At 46.7% G+C, this 26518-nt stretch overlaps 1 protein-coding gene across 2 annotated transcripts in view; it reads right to left on the bottom strand.

The window, feature by feature from the left end:
- VWA5B2 (von Willebrand factor A domain containing 5B2) overlaps positions 1–8827 on the bottom strand; it is a 48030-nt gene extending 39203 nt beyond the window's left edge. The window contains exons 1-2 of one of the 2 annotated variants that reach the window (XM_075938100.1): positions 8627–8827; positions 6998–7076 (exon numbers count right to left, since the gene is read on the bottom strand). The gene's annotated coding sequence lies outside the window, so the exon portion shown is untranslated. The remainder of the gene's footprint in view (positions 1–6997; positions 7077–8626) is intronic. The other variant, XM_025179191.2, reaches the window with a different exon arrangement.
- Positions 8828–26518: the final 17691 nt, after the last annotated feature.

Here is a 26518-nt window from a genome sequence, read left to right on the forward strand (position 1 = left end):
AGACAGGGGTTGGTCTCTGCCTTTCTCCCTTTGTCTCTCTCCCTGGGAGGCAACCTGTCGGACAGGTTGTGAGACCTTTGCCTAGAGACTCATCCGCTGTCCTGATGGGCTGTGCTACAAATAGCCACCAGTGGAGGTCACCCACTGCCCAAGCCCAGCAACCAGCAAGGCACCACCATGCCACACTGGGTTATAGAGCAGACAGCACGCCCCCACTACGTCATAACTACCCCACTGCAGCTCTGCAGTTTAAATGTAGTAGGAGCCAGGTGCACAGCAGCCCGGCTCCTGCTATGTTTAAACTGCAGAGCTGCAGCAGGGTTAGCTTCCAGGGGAGGTGTGAGCCAGGACTAAGCAGTCCCAGCTTGCACCGGCCCCAGGAGCTAACCCTGCTGCATCTCTGCCTGCTTCAGTCCCCCCTCGTGCCAGGTCCCCAACTGCTGAGCCTCTGCCTTTTAAATGTAGTAAGAGCTGCGCCTCTACCTCCCCTGCCCCGCCCTACACCCCACTGCAGAGATGGTGTTGGGGAGAACTGGCTTTTAAGCTCCCTCCAGCACCAGCTCCTGCTCCCCCCCCCCCCTCCTTGCTGCCTCTGATATAGAGGCAGCAAGGGGAGGGGAAATGTAAGTAGTCAACTCAACTACCCAATAAGCCTAGGCTTACTAGGTAGTCAACTGTTCGACTACTGTTTTACTTCCCTAGACAGCAAGGATTTCAGCAATGCCTCAGGCACATCACGCAAAGTCTACTTCTGGCCCTAACAGCTCCCTCACTATGTCCATCTTCTACCTGTGGTCGCTAACCCTGAGAAAAGTCGATGAATGATACCAAAAGGTTACGATACCAGCCCATCCAACTTTCCCACCCCATTCCCCATATTGACTGAGGGACATTCCCAAAACTATTGCTCTGATCAAAGGATTTTTCTGAACTAGATGTGAAATGTAATGTTATTTCCACAACATGCCTCAAGGTTCACATGGAGGCATTGCCTGAATCCACAGGTTTCACTGTTTACGAGGAGGTACCGTTTGGCCATTCTTCCACCAATGTCACTTACCCCTCACAGGAAGAGACTGCATAGCCATGGAGTAAGGAAAAGATTATGGCTTAGTGTCCAACCAGAGCTGAACTTCTTCACGGCTGTAAGTGAATAGATCCCCTAACTGGTCAAATCAAGGAAGTTCCATAAAATATTTGGATAAGCTTTAATGCATCTTCCCTACAAAGAGGTGCTATGGTCCCTCTTCTCCAGACACATGTGGTATTTAATCTGTGCTCATCCAGCTTGCTACACACCTCACCTCAGCCCCTACTCTTGATTCATCCTGAATGGATAGCGACATCCCTGCATCTCTAACATGTGCTATGGATTTAGCAGCTCTGAGTGCAATAGGCTAAGAGAAAAGGGCAAGGCCAGATGGAAACACAGCATCTGATTTAATTTCACTCCAGTGGCCTTCATCTCAGGAATTGCAGGCTTATGAGACAGACTGTACCCAAAGTTTATGGGGTCAAGGATGCAACTGCTTGGAGCTCCTGGAACCACTTGGAAAACGGCAACACTGACACAGAGGAGTGATAAACCCAAAACAAGTCTGAGGAGGCATCTGTCAGGGATGGTGTAGACGGAGCTTGGTCCTGCCTTGAGGGCAGGGGGCTGGACTCGATGACCTCTCGAGGTCCCTTCCCGTCCTATGATTCTATGAGGCAGACTTGTGATCAGGTCAATCGCTGCTAAGTGGGCAGAGGCAACAAAGGATGGGGACGATGTCTTGAAGCTGTACAGATGAGCATTAGAAAGCATGTAGAACTCCGGAAAGTACAGATTGTATGCAATTGCCCTTACCAAAGCCATCCGCCTACACATGTCATAAACTGTAATTACCAGACAACTAGACTAGTGCACAGATCCTAGGAGGCTGGGCGTCTGAATTTTGGAAGTAATCCAGCCCTTGGTGTAGATCCTGCTGCACCGAGGAACTGGGGGGGTGATTCTTAATACTACAGTCCTGAGGTGAAACCCTGGCTCCATCCAAGTCAATATCAAAAGTCTCATTGACTTCAATGAGGCCAGGATTTCACCCTGATGTACAGGTCCTACTGGTCACGGGCCGAGGGGTTGAGTCCTGGCACGACTGTGGTGCTGAAGTCCCAGGTGTTGTTAGCATTGCTCTGAGGATGATCACGCCAGATTAGCATGAGAGCTCTGGTGGGGCTCTAGAGCACTGGGGTCCTCACAGGGAACTGTCAGAGGAAAACTCCCACTGCTCAAAGTGCAAGCTGACCTAGGGAAGCCAGCTGATGTACATCCGTTCTGACCACGCCCCTGCTAAGACCCCTGGAGCATCAGCAAAGGGAAAAGGTGGCCTTAAGCAAACTATAGGAAACTGGGGGGGAGAGGGCTCAGATACATTTCACCTCAGAGCCACTTGTTCCCATGACAGTGTGCTTAATGCACAACCAGTGAGCCCGTTATTTGCTAGGCCTCTGATTGGCCAAAGCTCCATTTAGCTGTTTACCAAGGACTTACCAGAGAGGCTATACTCACTGCTTTTTATCAACAGTCTTTACGTTTATTCTACCAGAGTAAACATGTCCCATCTGCCCCTCTCATGTTTTATGTAGGCTGCAGTGAGCCAGTTGGTAATGAATAAAAACAAATTCACAGGTCCTCACCCTGTCCTCCTCCTCCCCCATTGGGAAGCAAATGGTCTGTGGCAGAGACTGCAAAGACTATGGGTTCCTGCTGCTCTCTCCACAGCATCTCCTGCAAGACAGGTCAGTCCCCTTACCTGAGCAGAACAACAATCCTTCTCTTACTCTGGATTGCCTATCAAATGGCATAGAGCGAAGCACAACTTGCTCGCTCTTTCTGTCTCCTACCCCACTCCTGCTTGTCACTTCTACCTGAAAGCGCCGTTGTTAATACCTAGCTGGCAGAGAAAAGAGACTTATCATTTAAAGAATTAGCATCCTTGCTGTGAATCAACTGATTCAGAATCTAGCGGTATAAGGTGTGTGTTGGAAAACAGTCAGGGAAGGTGAGTGGGTGGCAGCATCTGTAGTAGATATTGAGAGTGGAGCCAAATCCATGCCTAGTATAAGGAAGTGGGACTCAGTTGAAGACAACAGAGTGAAATCTACTTAAAGCAATCTGAATCTGGCCCAGAGTGTCTGAGATTAGGCAAAAGTAGCAAAGTATACAATACTCTAGCTCTAGCTTCTTTCATCCACAGATCTCAGAACATTCATTTTTAAGACTCTCAATATTCCTGAGAGATTATTCCTACTGTATTTTTAAAAAATAAATAAAAACCTGACATTTCTGAAGCTCCCTTTCACCTGAATGGATCCCAAAGCACTTGCCTAACTGTAGTCTGGGTGGCAAGATGGGAATAGTTAAAGATGCTCAAGTGCTTACACTCTGAAGGGTCATTTTCAGAAGCTTACAGCTTTGTCAAACTTTCTCGTATTCTGCCGAAATTCAGTATGTACATTTGTCCGATTTTCCCAAGTCATACTGGTTTTTCACTTGCAATGAGATTTGTAATAAAATACGGCTAATAATCTGCTTAATTTGTACTGCACATGGGTACATAGGCAAACCCAGTGGAGAAGTCCACTGAAAAGGTGATCTCATGACATGACAGTGGATTTTCACATGCCTGTGTAAGAAAGCAAAGCAGAAAAAAGCAATTTAAAATCCATGGTGTGTGAGGAATATTGTCTGTGATGGCGAGTGCAGAATTAAGACAGAGCTTTTACCTCATTGATTATACATATTACCCAGGACACAGCTTTCTAACATAGTTTAAAAATTAACTGTACACAACAGAGGGATTTTGTTCATTGTAAAAAAGTAGGAAATTCTGCACAAAAGGGTTTGATCTTAAGCTGACGAAAATCAGGGCAGTATGCCAATTTACATCAGCTGAGGAGTTGTTCCATACTCTTTAATTACATGATCACATACTGTTACTTCCCCACAGACTGGGCCTCATTTAGTGACCAGGCTGGACATAGAATGTGGCAGGAGTACAGAGGACTCAAATGTCATTCACTGCTGAAGTTTTATAGCATGTAACAAATTAATCCAGGGTCCACAGAACCACTGCCTAACTCATTATAGGAGTTGGAAGATGAACAGTGCATAGGCCCAGAGGCCATAAACTGAATGAAAAGAATAAGAATAAATATTGAACAGCTGCCTTGTTCACTGAGCAACTGCCAACTAGCACACGGTGTGAGGCAGAGATCCTGCAGAAAAGCCGTATGTATAATTACGGATTATCACAAGGTGCACACACGAAGGAGCAGAGCTAAAGTTGTGCAGCCAGCCTGACTTTGAATGCTTCACTCTGCAACTTTAACACTCTTTTTTTTCTAAAGTAGGATATATCAAACAGGTCCATACTCAGGAGTTTCTGTGGGGGGATGCCCCCCACCCTGCAGTCCAGCCCCACCCACCGCGGCCCAGCCACGCCCTGGGCCTTGCTCCTGGGTGAGGAAGGGGGAATCAACCTCGGCCTTCCCTGTCTGGTCAAAGCACAAGGGAGGGAGGCTGGGGCAACATGCCTCCCCTGCTTTCCCTAGGTCAGCTAGAATGAGCCCTATGGTGGACCATGAAGGACCCTGTGGGGGGAGAGTGTTCATACCCTTCACACCTGCCCTGTGTATTGGCCGGTCAGGGGTGATGGAATAATTTGCCTAGTGCAGGTGCTAACAACCACTGAACTCAACTGTAAATCCTGGATATAATTAGGGATGTTAAAATGGTTAACTAATTAAATGACAGCATTTAACCGGTTAACTGTTTTAACCTAGGTCCTGCCATGGCTGTGGATTCCAGCCACTGGCCCCGCTGCGTCCAAGATCCCACTGCCCAGCCCCACCATATCCAGGGCTACTCTGGCCTGATGCAACTGGCCACCAGTGGAGTTAACTGGCAAGGGCCGGTTAACTGGCAAGCATACTGGTAAGCTTCAGTTAACATCCCTAGATATAATGGAAGCCGGGGGTTTAGCAGCTATGGGATATATAGGAAAATCCCTAAACTCACTGTGATAAGTCCCGCTCCTGGAAAGAATGTAACCACAGTTTAACAATGTCCAGTGGCAATGCATAATACTTTAGGACAGGAATACTGTGAACAGAATACTGCAGGGGTTCCCAACATGGTGCCCGTGGGCGCCATGACGCCTGCCGGGGCATTTATATGCGCCTACACCGGTGTTCTAAAACAGTGGTCTCCAAAGTGGGGTGCGCGAGACTATCGGAGGAAGCGCATGCTGCCGCACTGAGAGGGGAGACGCTGGTTTGCAAGACATCTGAGGGAGCGTATGCGCGGCGAACACGCCATGCATGTGCTCCCTTGGATGTCTTGCGAACTGGGCGTCTCCCCTCTCAGCTGTTGTGCGGCGTGTTCGCCACACGTGCGCTCCCTTGGATGTCTTGCAAACCAGTGTCTCCCCTCTCAGCTGTTGCGTGGTGGCATGCGCTCCCTCCGACTGTCACGCGCACCCCTTCTGTGCAACAGCTGAGAGGGGAGATGCCAGGTTCGCAAGACATCCGAGGGAGCGCATGTGCAGCGTGTTCAAACACCCATGCAATAGCTGAGAGGGGAGACGCCCGGCGTGCCGTGACATCACGGCCCGGGACTTTAAATTTCAAAACCGCGCGGCCCAGTTCTAGGCCCGGTTCGTGGTCTGGGGTCACGGAAGCAGCTGGAGCCAGGCCCGATCACAGACTCAAACTGGAAGGCAGAAGGTGGGGGTGTGGGAAAAATTGGGGGGAGGGCTGGGAGAGGAAGGGGCTTGTGCTGAGGGGAGGGCGGCAGGTCAGGAGAAGAAAGGGGAAGGCACCAAGGGACAGCATAGAAGAGAGATAAATGCCAGGGGGCCAAGTGGAGACAATGAGGAAAAGGGCAGGAGGGGAGGTGTCAGTGGGAGGGGGGACAGGGTGATGCTGGGAGAGGAGAGGGTAAGGGCATTGGGAGCTAGAAGGGGAAGGGGGAGGTGCTGAGAGAAGGCTTGAAAGAAACAATTGAAACAATATAATTAAAATAAAGATTATCCAACTAAATTAACTTTCTATCAAATTTACCCAATTCACATTTAATATGAAAATAGCCTTCAATTTGCGCATTTGACACCTTTTTTCTATTTTTTCTCCAAAGGGGGCCCGAATAATTGCAGAATAATTTAATGAATACCTATGACATATAAAAAAGGTAATTTTACCTTATGGATTCATGTATTGTGCCATATTAAATATGATGTTTTTCAGGAAAGCAGGGGCCAGCCCGGGCCAAGCTGGTAGAGGCTGCAGATGGGGATCAATAAGCCTTGGGAAATTGTTGGCGCCCACCACACTCTTCTGAAAACATGAATGTGCTACTGGCCACAAAAAGGTTGAGGACCACTGGAATACTGTGTCCAACTGACTCAGGGGGCAGAGGGGATTTGAGGAGATGGAATGTAATCACACATGCTAGGCATTAGCCAGTCAAACCCCAACTCATGCAAAACCAGCCACAGGATCTTTTCTGAACACCAGTGGCCAGATCTTTGGCTTTACTCCCCAACCAAAAGACGACACCTCCCACAACACCGCACCGCCTGCCATTAACGATGCCTGAAGAAACAACTCCTGAGTTTTCCCTCCTATCTACTTTCTTCCAATAGTTACTGTCCCCTTTTCATTGGTGTTGTCTTTTAATTGAAATTCTGAAGGATAAATGCTATGCTAACCCACCAGAGGGGATCCCACAGTTCTGAGCTTGTGTGCCGATATTCGGTTGCACATGCTTCCTTCACAACCCAGGATAGGGGGCCCCCAAGTCTAGCATGGGTGCAATGGATCCTCTTGTTGACAATGAATTCTGTTTCTACCCCACCCAGGTTCAAATGTTTGCACATCGAGCCAGGTCCTCAAAAGTATTTATGGGTCTAATTTCCATTGATGTCACTGGAAGTCGGGCAGGGTACCTACTTACCTTTGAGGATTTGGGCCAAACTGTTCAGCTTTGTCTTCTTGTCTCTGGTTGTCTCTCCATCCATACCGTACTGACTCACCTGAAAATAAAGGAGGACTTGCTTTCCCTAGCAATGCTGGAAATCAGTCCCCTTCCTACTACGCACCAGGCAGTATCCTAGGAAATCCACCAATCATCAGGCCAGGGCTAAGCATAAAGGCATTGACAACAGGGTCAAACCAACCTCACACAAGTGCAACACAACACTTTGAGGAAAAACAAGGGCAAGAGGGAAAGCACAGATAACTGTGGGTGAACACACAAAAGTGTCGTGCCCACAGTTATAAGGCACCCCCAAGTAGTGAGCATATGCATTCTAGTTTACCGTGCTGAAGGCTGAACAAGGGGGAGGAGACAGGCACAGTGAGGTAGCAGGGGGGAAGAGAATTTTCTTGTGATAAGGACATTAGGCTAAGTAGGAATTATCCTTGACCCTTGATGTGCTGCACTGAGACAACAGCCACCAGATTTCAAAGAATCCCCACCAGTGACTGACAATGCTCTCTACCCCACCTCAACGCTTTCCTGCTTGCATTCACTATCCCTTCCCACTGGCAAAGAGGGAAGGTAAAATAAGAAATGCAGCCCTTAGTACGCTAAGACAAAGCCACCCACACCCACGAGTTAATGCACATATTGGACATGAAAAATGGGGTCTCCTGCTGCGACCCATGGGAGTCCCCATCTATTCCCAAACACATTGCTCAGCTGGGGAGGGAAAAGTGTCATATTAACAAATTGTCAGACAGAAACCACGGAAATGCTCCAAAGTCTCTCTGACTCATGGTGCCTCTTCACAACCGAGCCACTCAATCTTAGGGGAGTTTAACACAAAAAGAAACTCACCTGAGCACCTTTTTCATGCAAACTGATGTCAAACAAGCTAAAAGCCTCCATCCCTGCACGGATAGTAGGTACGCTAGAGCAGGGAATCCCTGCCTTCCCTGAAGCCACTTATAAAAACTACAATTCTTCACAACAATAATCAAATACCAAGAAACAGAGAAAACTTTCTTTTCGGCACACCCGCTACATCTCATGCCACTGAGCCCCCAATTCCGTAGCGCCTAGCAAAAACACCCTAAAACAGCCGGGCATACTCTCCCCACTTCTCAGCAATGCCTGATGAGGCAAAGCCGTGCCGTAGGGAGAAGCTCCCACATGTCTCAGTTATCAGGGACTTGCACAGTACAGACCGTGGAAGATTTGCGAACATACTATGGCGTATTATAAATAATTAAAACGACACTTGTCAAATACTTAAGGGCAGGTCAGTTTGCGATGCTGCAGCCTTGGCTGGAGGGTTATTTCATTGTGTTCACTTGCTTTCTTGCTAATTCAGTAAATGTATTACCAACCTGCAGTTAGTCTCCTGGTCATTAGCCATGAAAAACACAAGTAAGCAGAAGTGTGCCCCCCCCCCCACCAGTTTAGGGGGTTGCTGGCCACAATTTACCCCCACAGGGAGGGAGCCTGATCAAGCAAAGGTCTCATGTCCATCTTTCCACCACCAGACCTTGTTCAAAACCCCCATACACACATGTCTTGCCCTGCAAAGTTGCCTGGCAGGACTGAGTGTTAAGCACTTACCAGGAGGATGACACACAGTCTGCAGTCCCAGCTTCAGAATTAGAAACACATAAGGAGGAGGAATTCAATCAGTCCCGGTTCTGGATGGTGTCCTGCCAGGGACATTTACCAGAAGCCTGGTCTTTCCTGCCCTTCAAGCTCTTCTTTTGCTCAAGAGAATGATGGGTTGGTTCCCTCCCCAGCCTGCTGTCTCTCCCTCTCCCTCTCCCTCTCCCTGCTGCAGACTCTCTCTCTCTCTGGCACTGGCTCTCTCAGTACTGTAGCTACCTCTCTTCCCTCCTCAGTGCCAGAAGTAAGGGAGCTGAGCAGCTCCAAGCTCAGCCTAATTAAAGGGCCATACGCCCTGGTCTGGCAGCAATGGGGAGGGCATGGAGCCTGCTCTGCATGTGCTGTCTTGTTTCTCAGGGGAATGGTGAACCTTGCCAGAGGTATTTGAGAGACAAGCAGGAAAACAGTAGGGAGCTACAGACTTACTCACACAACAAGAAGATTACAGCAGAGACAAGCCTGATCCTTTTGATCCCTGTCTGCAAGCCCAGGTCAGAGGTATCAGGACAAATGCCATAGGCAGAGAAGGTGAAATCCCGACACATTGCTCATGTGTGCACCACCATGGCTCTTACCCATCTCAGACACTGGAGTACCCAGTCCCACCCGGACTCATTTACTAACTTTCCCAGCTCATGATCTCAGCAGCATTATGCTGTAAGGGTACATCTACACTACAAGGCTATTTCGGGATATCAGAGGTCTCCTAAAATAGCTACCCTGCATCTTTTGCACGTGTCCGCTATTGTGAAATATACTGGATGCACTATTTCGGCATCCCTGTAAACCTTGTTCCACGAGGGTTAAGGGATGTGTTATTTTGAAATTTGGCACTGTGTAGATGCATCAAATTTTGAAATAGCCTATTTTGAAAAAGAATCAAAATAAGATATGCAACTTGCATAGCGCAAATTGCGTGTCTTATTTCGAGTTTAGAATGCAGTGTAGATGCACCCTAACCTACTACCCAGATCAAATCCCTCACCTCCACTGGCTGAAGTCTATCTAACTACACCAGCCCCACACTTCACACAGGCAAGAATCCAGACAAGTCTTATCAAAGTAGCAACACATAATCTCAGCTCCCACCGAGATCCCCATTATAGCTAAGCTGCACCACTGACCATTCGCACTAGGAATGGATTGCACAGAATGACAACAAACTCTAGTGTCCCAAATCTCAAATTCCAAAAGTTTATTTGGCAGTTTCGTTCGACATTTTAAATAATTTTTGTCAACTTCTGCATTTCCTGTTTTCATCCAGCCCAGAGGTAAGCAGGAGGGCACAATCTTTAGCAAGAACCCAAACCCATAAGATCACAAGAATGCCTGTACTGGGTCAGACCAATGGTTCATCTAGCCCTCTGCCCTATCATCTGAAAGGGGCTAGTGTCGGATGCTTCAGAAGTGTCATCTTCCCAAAATTCTCGGTCACTTTCATACTATAGGGGCACCCACTTTTACCCATTCCTAGGGCTCAGGCGTAACCTTCTCAAATACACATCCACCCTCCCTCTTCCATGGGTTGAAGTATAACGTTACACTCTGCAGGTTTGCAGGGTCTTTTACCACTGAAAGAGCCTTACACAGTAATATCCTATTTAATGACTATTTTATTTATTAACAGTCGTCAAAAACAGAATGCACACACTAAGCATCCAGTGCTTACCCAGTAAGACAGATCAACCTTTCTAGCTGGCCAGTCAGGATAAGATCCATCGGAGATTCCAGTTTCTGCAGGATGTCACGGCACAAGGCTGAGGTCTGGCAGCTCTGATCTTGAAGCTACAGTATGTCCTAGAGCTGGTTCCCAAAGAACTGTTGAACCCCAGTTTATACTAACCAACCCTAACATATTGTAACAGAATTTCTAATCAGTCATATGCCAACACCTTAATGGATTTACATCTAGCAAAATTAATTATACAACAGACAGACAAAATTAAAGAACCAAACAGAGCTCATATGGACAAACAATAGGGACCATAATGACAGAACAATAGAGAAATGAGGATTTCACATCCCCAATTATTGATAAATTGTTGTTTGCAAGAAAGAATGAATTCAGACTAAGTTTTCTGTAATCATTTTAGGATTTGTTTCTTTATCTGGTGATAGGGAGTGCCATTAGGACAGAGTCTTCTTCTTAACAGCCTGACATTGCACTATTTTAATATAATTTAGATGGAATATGATGGTGTAACTTCCTGCTTCTCAGCTAATGGCTGCTTCTCTTTCAATCTGGCTGCAGACGAAAGCCATAGGCATTAGGCCTTCCAATATGGCTATCGCCCTTACAATATGGCTACAGAAAAAGGCCTTATCCTTGCACTTACAGAGGGAATGAACAGATAGGGCAATTTTGAGAGTCATCCACTCCCAGCTTTTGGCAGGCAGAGGCAGGGCCATTTCTAGGGGTGCACGGGCCCTGGGGCAAGTCCTCTCAATGCCCCAGGCATAGGGCCCAGGGCAACCCCCTGCTGGCACCCCATGCCAAGAAGTTGTCATGGATTCCATCCATAGGATAAATGAGGCGACTCATGCCTCCCCCCCAAAACACAGGGCCTGGGGTGACCACCCCAATCCATCCTATGGACAGGATGGCTCTGGTCAGACGTTTAATGACATCCAGAACATGGGGTAGCATCTTGGCTATAGCCATTGATGGACCTGTCCTTCCTGGATGTGTCTTTTTTTTTAAACCCAGTTATAGTTTTGGCCTTCACAACATCCCATGACAACAAGTTCCACAGGTTAACTGCGTGTTGTCAAGAAGTACTTCTTTTTGTTTGTTTTAAACTTGTTGCCTGTTAATTTCTTTGAGTGATCCCTAGTTCTTGTATGATATGAAGGGATAAATAACAGTCTCTGTGACAAAGAATAAATGGACACAAATTAGACATCAGAAATGGTAACAAGCATAAACCTGTAGGCAAACATTTTAACCTGCCTAGTCACTCAGTCAGTCATGGATTTAAAACGCAGCTATTCTTCTACAAAGGAATTTCACTAACCAATTACAGAGAAAGTCTGCAGAACTGGAATTTATCTATAGATTGGACACTGTTACCCTGGGCTTAAATAAAGACGTTAACCGGTTGTTAAAAAATTTCAGAGGGGTAGCTGTGTTAGTCTGTAACTTTAAAAACAATGAGTAGTCCTATGGCACCTTAGGGTGGGTCTACACTGGGGAGTTATTTTGAAATAAATCCCCTTATTTCAAAATAACGAGGTGAGCATCCACACTACCCAACCCGTTATTTCGAAATAATGGGCTTGTTACTTTGAAATAATAACTCCTGCTTGTGAGAGGCATAAGCTTATTTCAAAATAGTTATTTTGGGAGTTATTATTTCAAAATAGCTTACTTTGAAATAACTTGGTAGTGTAGACCATAGCCTTAGAGACTAACCAAAATGTACAGAATCATGAGCTTTTGTGGGTAAAACCCACTTCTTCAGATGAATTGGAGTCAAATATATTTTGGTTAGTTTCTTAAGGAGTCACAGGACTATTTGTTATTAACTGGCTGGTGCATTACACAGCCAATCTCTCCTGCCTTTAACATCTGCATTTCTACAACAAAAGCTATGTATGGGACACATCCACCCCATTCAATCAGCTTCATTAACACGGGTCCTACAACTGACAGGTACTTTGCCTGCTGTTATAGATAGGTCATGGTTTCTGTTATTTCCACTCCAATTCATCTAATGAAGTGGGTTTTGCCCATGAAAGCTCATGATTCTATATATTTTGGTTAGTGTCTACGGGGCCACAAGACTACTAATTGTTTTTTAAACTTACAAACTAACATGGCTACCCCTTTGAGACTTCCCTGTTCACTTTCTCCACACCTTTCCTGACTTTATAGACCTCAGCCATACCCCCAACTCCTTTAATCATCTCAGGAGATGCCAGGGTTCAAACTAGGAGTGTAAAAAGAACAAATCTTGCAGGAAACGACCCAGTCTGAGATTCCAGCAGCTAGGAAGGGCTAGAAATGTCTATTCCAATTAGGGTCAGTAAAAGCAGGTAAAGTTTTGGATAATTTTCTATAGTGAACTCTAATTCTATGGGCCTCTCTGTTACTAATGTTATAGCCCTGCCTAAGCTGATACCCAGGGCCAACTTATCCATTAGGCACAGTAGGCACAGTGCCTAGGACCCACGATACTTTTAGGGGCCCACGAAAATGTTTTAATTTCTTTTAAAATCAGAAGAAAAAAAATGAACTTTTAGGGTCAAAAAAAATGTTTTGATTTTTTTCTCACATCAGAAAAAAATGAAACTTTTAGGGCCCACGAAAATCTATTAAATTTTGCCTAAAACAGAAAAAAAAAGTTGAAGTATTTAAAGTTATATCAAAAATAATTTATAATATTGATATTATTATGGTGGGAGGGGCCCACAAAGGCATAAGTACCTTGTGCCCATGAAACTTTTAGGGCCCACAAAAATGTTTATTAAAATACAAAAAAAATCACAGTATTTAAAAATTTAATTGTTTATATTATATTATTAATTGCAATAATTCAAATCGAAAGTTAGAGCTCAACTCGACAATCGGATATTACACCATAATGGAATTTCCCTCAGTAATACACTTTTGCACTTTTACTGAATAATTTCTTGCACATCTATACATATAATAATTTTATGGAACTACTTATCATCAATTCTGAAATAAGGTGAATATATTTGAGATGTAACCGTTTTTTTCAAATGTTATAATTAAGCACACAATATAGACATGATAAAATATACATGCGCACTTCATACCATTCAAATTTATTCACACGTATTTAGTGAATAACAATCCTGTATTTGCAAAATTAATAAATTATTTATATAAGGTAATCCCTAACCTAAACAGATGATAACTTACTGATGAAATTACTTATAATACATACCTTTTAAGTAATCAAAACGGAGAACACTTTGATATAGGCACTATTATTTTGTACTATAGTGAGAAGCTTAGTGACTGTAAACTGTAGGGGCAATATGGCCTTGGCCATAGGCGCCAGCTGAATGATGGCGGATAGGAGGCCCACTTAGCCTCAGCACAGTTTACTTCTTGCAATAAGCGAGATACATACTTCGACTGCATTAGTATAAAGACGAATATAATCCAGCCTGGATTATATTCGTCTTTATACCAACGTAGTCATAAAATATAATTTTTTATAATTTTTTTTCTGGAGGAAGGGGCTCACGAAGGCAAAAGCGCCTAGAGCCCACAAAAGTCATCATGCGACCTTGCTGATACCTATCTCTTTATAGGAATCATACACAATACATAATATCCTTTTTCATAATACACAGTCCACTATTGTCGTCATCACTTATCCAGAGCTGAACAGATATCAAGATGTAGATAATGGGAAAGAAACAAAACACATGGGTGAATAGCAACACAGGCACTAAAGGTGGGTCAGGATCCTTGGGCACAGCTCAGCCTTTCCTTGCCCTCCTTCCTGGGACAACAAGCGGGGGATTGTCCTTGACTTTGATCTGTTACATACATGGTGCTCTTTTCATCCGATTGGCCGTCAGCTGAGGATTCTGCTCACTGTGCCAAAAGAAGCAGATTTTGTCAGTTTACATCTCTGATGAAAATGCATTTCTTCTGCCCCTGGAACCCAGTGGCACAACCCTACTGTATTAGAGTGAAACAAAATCCTTTATTTCTCACATTAGCAAACCCAGCTACCCATTTGGTATTCTGGGCTCTCCCACATCCCCAAGCCATACAGAAAACAGAGTGCAGAAACAGTCCTCGTTTCCTATGCTATATATTCTGCCAAATGATTCTCCCTCGCTCCCATAGAACATGTATGGTAAGACCTATAGCACATATACTACAATATGCTGCTACTTCCCTGACCTATTAATATACTGCTACATTTTCTCCCTTGACCATGTAGTATATGTATGCTAACCCATATATGCAACTCCTGAAGTACATATACTGCAATATACTAACCTTCATAGTACATGGTATATACTGGAGTATATATCTCCCATCCCTCTGTACAGTATATATATTGTCATATGCCACCCCCTACAGTAGTAGTGTCAAAATCCCAGGTGTCTGAGATCTTTATCTGGTCTTCAGAGCAGATTCAGAGGAAGCAAAATGCAGGCTATACATTTTTTAAGTATGTTTCTAGCCCTTACAGATTCTAAGAAAAATTTTCAAATGTGACCCAAATGTAAACTTCCTCAACAGGGCGTCTCCCAGTGCAGTTTCATTGTGTACAGCATAAGATTATGACTGAGGCCTTCTGAGGCTATCACAAAAAATGAGCGAGAGAGAGAGAGAGAGAGAGAGAGAAAGAGAGAGAGAGAGACTGGTTTCAGTAATGTTTTCCTGAAGCTACTCAGATATGAAATGCCTCTGTTAATGGGGTGTTAAATCTAACAGCTCGATTGTAAAACAATTTATATCCACATTTGTGTTCCTAATTTGCACACTTACTGAAGGTCCAAATTAAGTAACTGCAAGCACAAAACCACAAATATTAATGCAAAAAGGGATAGAAAGAGCAATGGTCCCACAGGAGTGTGGCATCATTTTTTTTACTAATAATGCTGAATGAAAAGTAATTTTACCAATTTATGGACCAATCCTGCCAATATCCTCAAGTGACTACACCAGTTCTGGGCCACCTTTGGATTTCCTTACTCTGGGGAATCCCCAATTGACTGACAAAGTGGGTCTTACACACAAAAGCTCATGATACTATATATTTTTGTTAATCTTATCGGCTATGTCTATACTGCACAGTTATTTCAGAATAAACTATTCCGGAATAGTTATTCCAAAATAGCTTATTTCAAAATAGCACTTCTACACCGCAGGGAAGCCTCAAAATTAATCCGAGGCTGGCTTCCCTAATGTAGATGTGCTATCTTGATTTAGAGCACCAGGAGGAATAACTTAGAATAGCCCTGGTGAGGGACTATTTCAAAATAGCAGAAGTGGAGCGTCTACACAGCCCCTGTTCTGAAATGTGTGTTATTCTTCATAGAATGAGGGTGACAGAAGTCGGAATAAGCCATCCATTATTTCAAAATTATTTCAAAATAATGGAATTGCTGTGTGGCTGCTCGCATAGTTATTTCGGAATAACAGTCGTTATTCTGAAATAACTTTGATGTGTAGGCACACCCTAAGGCGCCACAGGACTACTCATTGTTTTAAAGTTACAGACTAACATGGCTACTCCTCTGAGCCCCAAACGGCCAGTTAACCTGGTTTTTCCATCAGCTTTGTAAGGTCTAAGCCAGTGGTCCCCAATGTTGCGTGGCTGCCGGGCGCCTGGGGGCAGGGCCACGCACGAGCCGCGCGCCCGGGGGCGGCACTGCGCATGTGCCACGTGCCCGGGGCAGGGGCCGGCAACGCAACCCGGGCCGGCACCGCGCATGGGCCGCGTGCCCGGGGCCGCCCACAAGCCATGCGCCCCAGGCCGGCACCGCACATGTGCCCTGGGGCCGGGGCTGGGGCCGCCCACGTGCCCCGGGCCGGCCCTGCGCATGTGCCGCGCGCCCAGGGGAGGGGCCGCCCTTGCGTCCCGTGCCTGGAGCTGGCACCATGCATGTGCCGCGTGCCGGGGGCGGGGCCAGCCCAGATGTTTCAGCGGGCGCCCAGAAATCCCCCGGTGGGCGCCATGGCGCCCGCGGGCACCGCGTTGGGGACCACGGGTCTAAGCAGTGCAAATCAGAATGAAATGGGAGTCAGGATCTAGACCTTTATCCTCAGCTCAGACATTGTTAGTCCTGGGCTTTGTGAACTGAATTGTCCCAAAAGAAGACATCTGATGTAGTAGGTCACAGATGGGCATGTGATCAGAAATATATGCAGGTCCTCATCTACTGATGGTCCAGAAGATCAGCATCAATACTTCAAGCTGAATTATCATTGGAAGCAGACTGGGATGCAGAGGAAACAGAGGATGAGGATCATGTGCTCATGGCAATCCATCCTGTTAAGGCAGGGGTGAGCAAGACAGCCTCCATGGGCCAAATCTGGCCTGCCAAGTAGGTTGAACTGACCCGCAAACACCCTGCGGGTGTCCTGGTCCCATCTCTTCCACTTGAGGCCCCACCCCTTCCAGAGCTGCCCAGGGCCACTTCAAAAACTTATTAAGTGGCCTCCCTTCTAAAATTATTGCCCACCCCTGTGTTAAGGAGTTGACTAGTCACATTTGGCATAAGCTGGGGTTCTCAGTATTGCTTTCGTTTTCACCCCCAAAGATAGTAAATTATGATATCCCAGCACAGAAGTGACAACATCTGAATCAGGACATGGAGGAAGAGACAAAACTTTCTAGTTGAACATGATCCTGAGGATTTGTAATAATTGACAGACAGTGTAGGGAAACATTTTATATAAGGGGAGGATAGGGTTCCCGCTTGTTCCTCTGTGCATTTTACCTTTTCAGACATTACTATGGTCTCACCTGGATAGTTTGTACCAACTGCTCTCCACCCAGGTCCTAATCTACTGTAAACATCACAATATCCTTGTGATGGCAATGACTGCGTCTGCAGAAAATTAAATGTACAGCCAAGTGTCACTGGTATATTGTTGGCAGCAGAATCCATTCCACCTCACCATCTCTCCAAGTAGACTAATGTAGATATTGAAGAGGAATGGGGGCAGGATGAATCCCTGTGGGACTCTGCACACAAAGGCTCCGTGACCAGTTGTCTAACACAGAAGTCTGGGTCATGCTGAAGAAGGAAGATTGGCGGTATTGTACTGCTGCACCAATTGACTCTAACTACATCAAGTAGGCAAGTCATCAGCACATTGTGTTCAACTGTGTTGAAAGCTGCAGAGAGTAAGTAGAATACACACAGAGACGTGGCCTACATTCACTGCAGTGAGGAGGCTGACATTTTACATAATATGCACTCTTTGGATTGGGTCCTGTCTGAGGCCATTTGCAAAGCACCCAGGATATTGACAGAGATCACATAATGTTAGCGCATATTTGTCAGTATTTTCTTGATGATTTTGCTTAGGAATTAGTGGCTGAAGATGGGGCACCAGTTGGAGAGATAATCTACACTGAGTGTCATCTTTTTTAATGACTGAGTTAGCTTTGCATTTTTTAGAGACTTTGCATTTCTAGAGAATGCATTGTTTTCACAACAGACACAGTTGTTCTTTGCTGTTTTCATCAGCCAGAAGCTCAGGGATCAGTTTAATTGGTGGTAAGTTGAGTGTTTCTAAGGGGTTGCAGTGCTTCGTTGTGTATCATGGGAGGTGAGACAAACATTGATCATCTGGTCTACTGCTAGGAATTCTGCCTCATGTATTCACAGTTGATCTTTTCTAAAAAGTAGGAGAAGACCGTGCAGTTGAGGCTTATGTGTCTGATGTCTCAATGATGTAGTCCAAGTCAATTAGCCAGTTCATTCTGTGGAACAGCTTTGGCATCGGCGCTTTTTGAAATTCTGGTTCCCCTTATTGCTGCAGTGACATGGCCCTGCAGGAAGTCTTTCTGCTGTTGGTCAATGGATCTGGAATAGGTGTTCTAGCCTTTTGTCCATGTTCTTCATCTGATGCAATCTGTTGGTGAACCATGGTAATCTTGGTCATCTTGAGGGCATACTGGGGCAACAGTTCTTACAGCAGTAATCAGGAGGTGATACCATCTTTCTAGCTCATCACCACCTTTACTTTGCAGTTAGTTGGTTTAACCCTTCCTAGGGTAAGCTGAAAACTTAATGAATTCCAAAACTTTTTGTAAGTAAAGTGGATTTTTCTTTCACTTCCCTAGTGACATAAAGGGATGATTATGATCTTTGCTTAGGATGAGGCAATGACATCCATAATACCTACTAGGATGAAGATCCGACCTAGTGTGCACCCAGCTGAAGGTTTGGGTCCAGATACTGTATGGATTCCGTGCAATTGAGGAATTCAGATATTATCAGGTACAGATCAATCTTCTCTTGTCTGGCACTCTCTAGTCCGGCAACATCTGTGGTCTGGCATGATTTTAGTTAGCCAGATGTCTGCTTATCATGGGTGTGGTCAAGTTTCCCGTGGTCCTGTAAAGTTTGCTTACAGTCCTGGCTCTCAGTGTTCTGTGCTATTATTTAGCTCTAAGAGCCCAGCAAGCAGTGAACATGTTGGTAATGCCGCTAAGCATAAGCATGCTTTTTATGCTTTATCTACTCATTTCCTTGTGCCAATACAGTAAAATTGTGTAGCATCACTAACACTTTGTTATGAAGAGAGCTGATAAGCCTTGACTAGGCATAGGCTTATATAGGGTGTATCAGTACAGTCATACATTATTAAGCAGCACTGCAAGCATTGTTCCATGTATTCACCTCAGCAAAATAAAAATAGACACACATTTGCTTCAATATTGACCTCCCATGGTCCAGCAAATTCTCTGGTTCAGCCCCCGTCAGTACCCAAGGATGCCACACTAGAGAGGTTCAACCTGTATTTGGTATTGTCTAGGTGTAGGATAACAGTCACCAGAATGATTAAACTGAATGATTCAGCCACTATACTAGGCAATAGGTCCATTAGGTCCTCCAGGAAGTCTTCATCTGGAGGTGTAGAGAGCTGCAGGAGACCTAGTAGGTTCCTTTTGTCCCTATCCCCACAGACCATATGGATTCAGGAGAAAGCTTTTGGTTTCTAGGATGAGGTATTTTCTGTTTCAGAGGCTGGAGGGGAACAAGACTGCTACTCTGCCTTCTCTTTCCTTTTTATGCTTTCCTGGGAAACATCTCAGTTTGTACTGAGTATCCTGTGGGATCTAGGGGAACTACAATGGGAAAACAGGTAGTTTTAAACAGATGTTACTGGTGCATACCAGGTCTGATGTCCCATCTAAAACCAGTTCACAAATTGTGCTGTTTTGTCTAGCATTCATCAACATGTGTTGCTGTCCTGGGTCCTAATTCTCTACAGATAGCACACAGCAGTGTGTCACCCCTGAGTGTATACATTCTGCTGTACTGTATGCTACCTTACATAATGTTTGTACTGCCATGTACCACCTCCTATATACTGCAGTATTCAATCTCCTGCCCTGATTGTATACATATATATTGCATCAAGCTAACACACAGAGTTATGTTTGCTAACCCTAAAGTATCTACATTGCAATATGTCACCAGATGACTCTGCAAAGGCTGAGGTCTACCAAATACACACTTAGTGAGCATAAACTAACAGTATCTATACCACTGTCTGGGTATATGGGGTATATAATTTAACATAAGCAAGGCTGGTAGCACTACCTATTATTAAAGTTGCCCAATACTTTCCATCATAAAATGCTGTTTACAATTATTATTTAGCCAAACTTTAACATTTTTAGGGTGACATTTTCCATGCCACATGTCTGCCTCAAAATGGTTGAGCTGTTTCTGAGAACATGATGGGGGGGAATACACTGTTTTACCCATACTAAAAATGTGGGCAACCTTTTCTTTGAACGTCGCTAGCTACCATCCCCAAGTTTTGGGGCACGGACTTAAAGTTTGGCAGGTGGAAATGGCCGTTTGTCAGAGATGTGCCTTTTGCCATCCCCGTGACAATCCACCCAAATTTCACCTTGTAAGAAGCCTTAAAAAAAAATCACAATTCACACATGCTCAGTAAAGACTTCTTAGATTTGAGATGCTAAAATCTCCAAAGATTCCAACCACATTGAGCAATCTACAGCCAAGAGCTAAGCAGGATTTTCCCTGCAACTGCAGTTCTGGGCTGCACTGAGCTGTGCTGGGTTTGGGCACCTGAACAGACAGCAGGAAGGCTGTCTCTTTTGGGCCCTTAGAGTATGTCTACACAGCACAGTTATTTCAAAATAACAATGCAAGCATCTACACAGCAATTCCACTATTTTGAAATTATTTTGAAATAATGGACAATTTATTCTGAAATCTGTAAGCCTCATTTTATGAGGAATAACACCCATTTCAAAATAGCTAAGTGCTATTTCGATGTGCTTTTTGTGCTACTTCAAAATAAGCTATTTCGGAAAATAAATTCCAAAATAGTTTATTTCTAAATAAGCATGCTGTGTAGACGTACCCTGTGTCCCTCCTGCTGAGCCAAGGTAGCATGAGAGAGAAAGCTGCCTAACACATATGCAGAGGGGACAAGAACCATCAGGGCCGGCTTTAGGCCGATTCCACCGATTCCCCCGAATTGGGCCTCGTGCCTAAGAGGGCCCCATGCCCTAAAGCCATGGTCACAAACCAGTCCATCGTGATCGACTGGTCGATCACAAGGCCTCAACCAGTCGATCGCAAGGCATTTGGGCCCCTCACCCCCCCCATTTTCCTCCCACCCTCGAGAAGCCCCACTACCTACCTGCATCATAGTGCTGGCTTCCCACGGGGTGGACGGAAGTCCTGCCTGCAGCTTCGTGCCACTTCCAGGGGTTCCAGAAGTGCGCTGGCTGCTCCCCTCCCACAGATCTGTGGCGTGCCAGGCACGCTGCGGGAGGGGGCATCAGCCCCGGAGGAGGAATGCAGCAGCTTCCCTGTGCCGCAGGAGGGGTGAGTCGAGTGCAGGGGTTTCCCTGCGCCGCGGGAGGGGGGTTTGGCCCCGGGGCTTGGCCCCAGGGCAGGCACGTGCGGGGGTTTGGCTGCACCATGGGAGGGGGGTTTGGCTCCGGGACAGGCGTGCATGGGGGTTTGGCCCTAGGGCAGGTGCGCGTGGGGGGTTGGCTGCGCTGCGGGAGGGGGGTTTGGCCCTGGGACAGGCGTGCGCGGGGGTTTGGCCCTAGGACAGGTGCGCGCGGGTGTTTGGCTGCACTGCAGGAGGGGGGGTTTGGCGGGACATGACTCTGCCCTGTAGCTGGGGACAGGGCCGGCTTTAGCAAGCATGGGGCCCGATTCGCGGGGGCGGGGCCATACATGCGCCGTGCGCCCGGGGCGACACTGCGCATGTGCCACGCGCCCGTGAGCAGGGCCCTCTTAGGCGCGGGGTCCTCCTCTTGGATGCGGGGCCCGATTCCGGGGAATCGGCCGAATTGGTCTAAAGCTGGCCCTGGCTGGAGATTTAAAGGGGCTGTGACTCTTTTTGTGTGTGGTGTGGTTTTTTTTTTTTTTTTTGCTCAACAAAAAATCCAGGCTGCCGGGGCCCCGTTGAAACTGTTTAAATTGGGCCCCGCACTTCCTAAAGCTGGCCCTGAGAGCCATACCTGCAGGTGGATGTTGGGAGTACATTGGGATAAGGAACCTGAGGAAAGTGAACCTGGAACTGGACGCTAGTAGGGGAAATAAGGAAACTGGAACTGATAGTCCTGGGTGGAAGGAGGACTGGCTGGGCAAGGAGACGGAAACTGGGACCCAGGGGAGAGACTGCACCTGGCTGCTCACAGAATATGAGTCTAGTTGGGGAAGGGAAGACTTGCACTGATTGGGTAGGAACCAGGAAGGGAAACAAGGAGTAGGGGACAGGGAGCCAGTAGGTGGCAGAGAAACTGAAATCAGATGAGAAGTAGGGATATAATACTGTATTCTATTAACCGATTAACTGATAAGCAAAAGCTTACAGGTTAATGCTATAGACTACACACATTCCTCCCCCTGCCCCTGCCAATAATTTTTTTAGCAGGCTGGCTAGCAGCCTGGCTCAGTCCTGGCTTGCGATGGGTCCAGGACCTACCCCCCGCTGCAGTTCTGCATTTAAAGTGTATTAGGAGTTACCAGGTGGGTAGGCAGCCCAGCTCATTTGCAACTTGCACCAGGTCCAGGAGCTCACACCCGCCTCCCTGGGCAGAGGCTGATAAAGAGGCAGCAGCGTGATGTGACAGGGACATTCACGAGCAGAGCTGGTTTTTAAACTGGCTCCCCTTGCAGACCAGCTCCCACCTGCCACCCCGCACTGCTGCCTCTGATACAGAAGCAGCAGCGTGGATTGGCAGGGTGCTTCCCGGGAGTGAGGCCAGAGCACACTGGCTGTTGGCCCCACCCCTGGGGACTATAGAATAGTCAAATAACCAATAAGAATTCGTGAGGTTACTCAATATTCAATTAACCTATATTTAACATTCCTAATGAGAAATCAGGGGGAGATTGGGACTGGCTGGGCAAGGCGACTGGTAACTAAGAACCAATGGAGCAGCATAAGGAAGTGAAGGAAACTATCCTTATGAAAACAACGGGCTGTAGTCATGTAATTAAAGACTACCATAATGCACACACACAAGAGGGCTGAATTAGGGTTGCCTAGGCATCTTTAATTCTGGTATCTCCTCATTTTTAAGTGCTTGACTTTGCCACCTTAATAATATTCTTTTAATGTCAGTTTGTGTGTGTGATTATTTACATATTGCCAAAAATATGCTAGATGCTTGATCAGTGAGATTAGGCCACGTGAGATACAGTTTGCAAATCCAGTATTGGGCCAAAAGGCCTATCAATCCACAAAAGTGGCTCTGATTATGATTTCAACCAACAGGTGTGTTTCTTTGGTGACTCCCCGCTTCTTTTTGAAAGACCGGAAAAGAAGGCTTAGGGACAAAACAGTGAGAGGAGAGGGAGAATTCAGCAAGAAAGAGATATGAAGGTGCTAGGAGGAGAAGAGAGGAAAAGGAAGGAAGGAGAACATGAGAGAGACACAAGGAATGGAGTAAGATGATCACAATGATCTCCCCATATGTATCATACTACGGTGAAACTGTCACTCCATTTCTGTATGCAGTGTAGTAGCCATGTCCAGAAGTGACTGGTGTGGAGGAACGTAGGGGGCCACCAGCCACATACTCCCCCCAGCCCAGGAAAGGGCCACAACAACCCACCTCTGCCCCATGCCCTGCCTCTCCCCATCCATGCCCCACCCCTCCTCTTCCCTCAGCAGAGGCAACCTGGAGGACTAGCGGGGCCGGAGGTCCAGCAACAAGGGTCTGTGCCCTCTGTCCTCTGCACTCACTAGCAGTGGGGGAGGGAGGGAGCACAGCAAGGCAGCTGCAGCTTGCACTGCTCTCCACCCACATTGCTCTGCTTCCTACTGGGGAGCACAGAGATAATCCTGCTCCTTCCCCAGAGTGGCATGATCGGAGAGCTGCATGAGCTGGGGTCAACTTCCTGCACTTTTACCACTATTGCTGGTGAGTGCAGGGGGCAGCCCAGCTAGTCCCCCACCTGCTACTGGGTCCCTCATGACTCCCCATGCATCACCCTTGGACATGTCAGCTCCAGGTTATTAAGAGACATGAGGTGGGTGAGGTAATACGTTTTATCAACCAACTTCTGTTGGTGGGAGACAAGCTTTCGAGCTACAAAGAGTTCTTCTTTGGGTTTGGGACAGGTATTGTCAGAGACACAGCAAATCCAAGGTGGATTCTTTGGCACAAGTAGATAGTACATATTCAAAGGCACCAAAGTAGCATGGTCCATTAACACCTCTGCAGTCACAGGACAAAAAGAGGGGGCTAGTGGGTTACTGATTGGTGTAATAAGGCTTCTGATCATGTTGGAATGGAATGGCTCCTCCCCTACCACTCTTGATTATGCTAAGTTGCTATACCTCCCAAAGTGCATCTACACTGCACCCGTAGATCGAAATAAGCTACGCAATTTGAGCTATGCAAATTGCAAAGTTATTTCAAGTCAATTTTGAAATAGCTTATTTCGAAATTTGGCGCTGTCGACACAGCACTTATTTTGAAATAAATCGCTATTGCAAAACGTCCCTTACTCCTCGTGGAATGAGGTTTACAGTGATGTCAGAAAAGTGAGCCCATTATATTTCAAAATAACAAGCGCGCTCAAAAGACACAGAATAGCTATTTCAGGATAACTCCAGGATCCCAAAATAGCACTGCAGTGTAGACGTAGCCCCATTCTCCTATCTGAATTACGCTGAAGAGGGGTATCCCCTTACTTTTCCATCTGACTTGTGCCAAAGACAGAATAAAGGAGGTGGCATCTGCTCAGGAACCAGAGTAGGAACATGCCCTCTAGGGTGGCAGGACAACCCTCTGTTCCACAGATTTTTAATCAGGGAACACAGCTGCTGCCAGGCTCCCATGGCAACTGTTATTTTGCCTTTTGATATTAAGCAGCAGAAAGTGCAGTTGACACGGATCTGTTAATCTGCCGCTTGCCTGAAAGGAATAAGGTGTTCCACAGAAATCCAGGAATCCAGGGGAGTGGAGAACAACAAGGTTATCCTGCAGCAGCTGGGGGTCTAGAAAGCAGGCTTCCCCTAGCTCTACTCTGAGATACAGTCTCAGAGGGATAGCCGTGTTAGTCTGTAACTTTAAAAACACCAAGTAGTCCTGTGGCACTTTAGAGATTAACAAAAATATATATAGTATCACGAGCTTTCATGAGCAAAACCCCAAAGAACAGAAAAAACAGAAAACACTGAAAAACAGATCGGAAGAAGTGGGTTTTGCCCATGAAAGTTCATGCTACTATACAGGCAGTCCCCGAGTTACGCGGATCCGACTTATGTCGGATCCACAGTTACGAACGGGGCCCTCCCTCTCCCTGGTCTCCAGCAGACCAGGGAGAGGAAGCAAAGCGGCGGAACACGCGGGCAGCAGACAGCCCAGACGCGTCTGGGCTGTCTGCTGCCCGCGTGCTCCGCGGCTTTGCTCTGCTTTGCTCCCCGTCCCCCTGGTCTGCAGACCAGGGGGACGGGGAGCAAAGCAGAGCAAAGCCGCGGAGCCCGAGGGCAGCAGGACAGCCACGGCGCGTCTGGGCTGTCCCGCTGCCCCCGTGCTCCGCGGCTTTGCTCCGGACGCCTGTGGTACAGCAGCTGGGGCGCTGCCGGTTGGTTCCGTAGTGCTGCTCTGGGCGCTACTGGACCAACCCGGCAGCACCCCAGCTGCTCTGCCCCAGGCGTCCCAAAGTCAGCCGCTGCTGAAACTGACCAGTGGCTGACTACAGGAAGCCCCTGCCCCGGGCTTCCTGGAATCAACCGCTGATCAGTTTCAGCAGCAGCTGACTTGGGGATGCCTGGGGTTCTTAAGTTGAATCTGTATGTAAGTCAGAACTGGCGTCCAGATTCAGCCGCTGTTGAAACTGATCAGTTTCAGCAGCGGCTGGACGCCAGTCCCGACTTACATACAGATTCAACTTAAGAACAAATCTACAGTCCCTATCTTGTACGTAACCCGGGGACTGCCTGTATATATATATTTAGGGCTGTCAATTGACATACGTTAACACCTGCGATTAACACAGTCCAAGTTTAATGCATTACATTTTGTAACACGTTAATCGCAGGCGTTAATGCTGCACTGCCCCTCTGAAGTACTGCTGTGGTGCTTCAAAGGGGCAGCTCAATGTTGAGCCTGGGGTCAGCTGTAGAGTCCCCAGCTGACTCCGGGCTCCACTGCCCCTTTGAAATGTGCAGAGGCGGCGTTTCAAAGGGCCAGCCGCCTCACAGCTGATCTGGGGCTCCCCAGCTGACCCCAGGTTCAGCTGCCACACAGAGCTCAGGATCAGCTGGGCAGTCCCCAGCTGACCCCAGGCTCCCCGGAAGCTGCCCCTTTAAAATGCCAGATTCTGCATTTTAAAAGGGCAGCCATGGAGCCCGGGATCAGCTGAGCACTCTAGCTGATCCTGGGCTCCCTGTTGTGCTGCCCCTTTGATGTACCACTGTGGCGCTTCAAAGGGGCAGCACTGCATGGAGCCCGGGATCTGCGGCAGCATTTCGAAGGGGAAGCGCATGCAATTAATTGCGATTAAATTTTTTAATTGCTTGACAACTCTAATATATTTATTAATTTCTAAGGGTATGTCTACACAGCAGGGCAAAAGTCAAATTAAGATACACAACTTCAGCTATGTCAATTGCGTAGCTGAAATTGAAACAGCTTAATTTGTCTTTTG

Source organism: Pelodiscus sinensis, chromosome 10 (assembly GCF_049634645.1).
Source record: "Pelodiscus sinensis isolate JC-2024 chromosome 10, ASM4963464v1, whole genome shotgun sequence".
Classification (NCBI taxonomy): Eukaryota; Metazoa; Chordata; order Testudines; family Trionychidae; genus Pelodiscus; species Pelodiscus sinensis.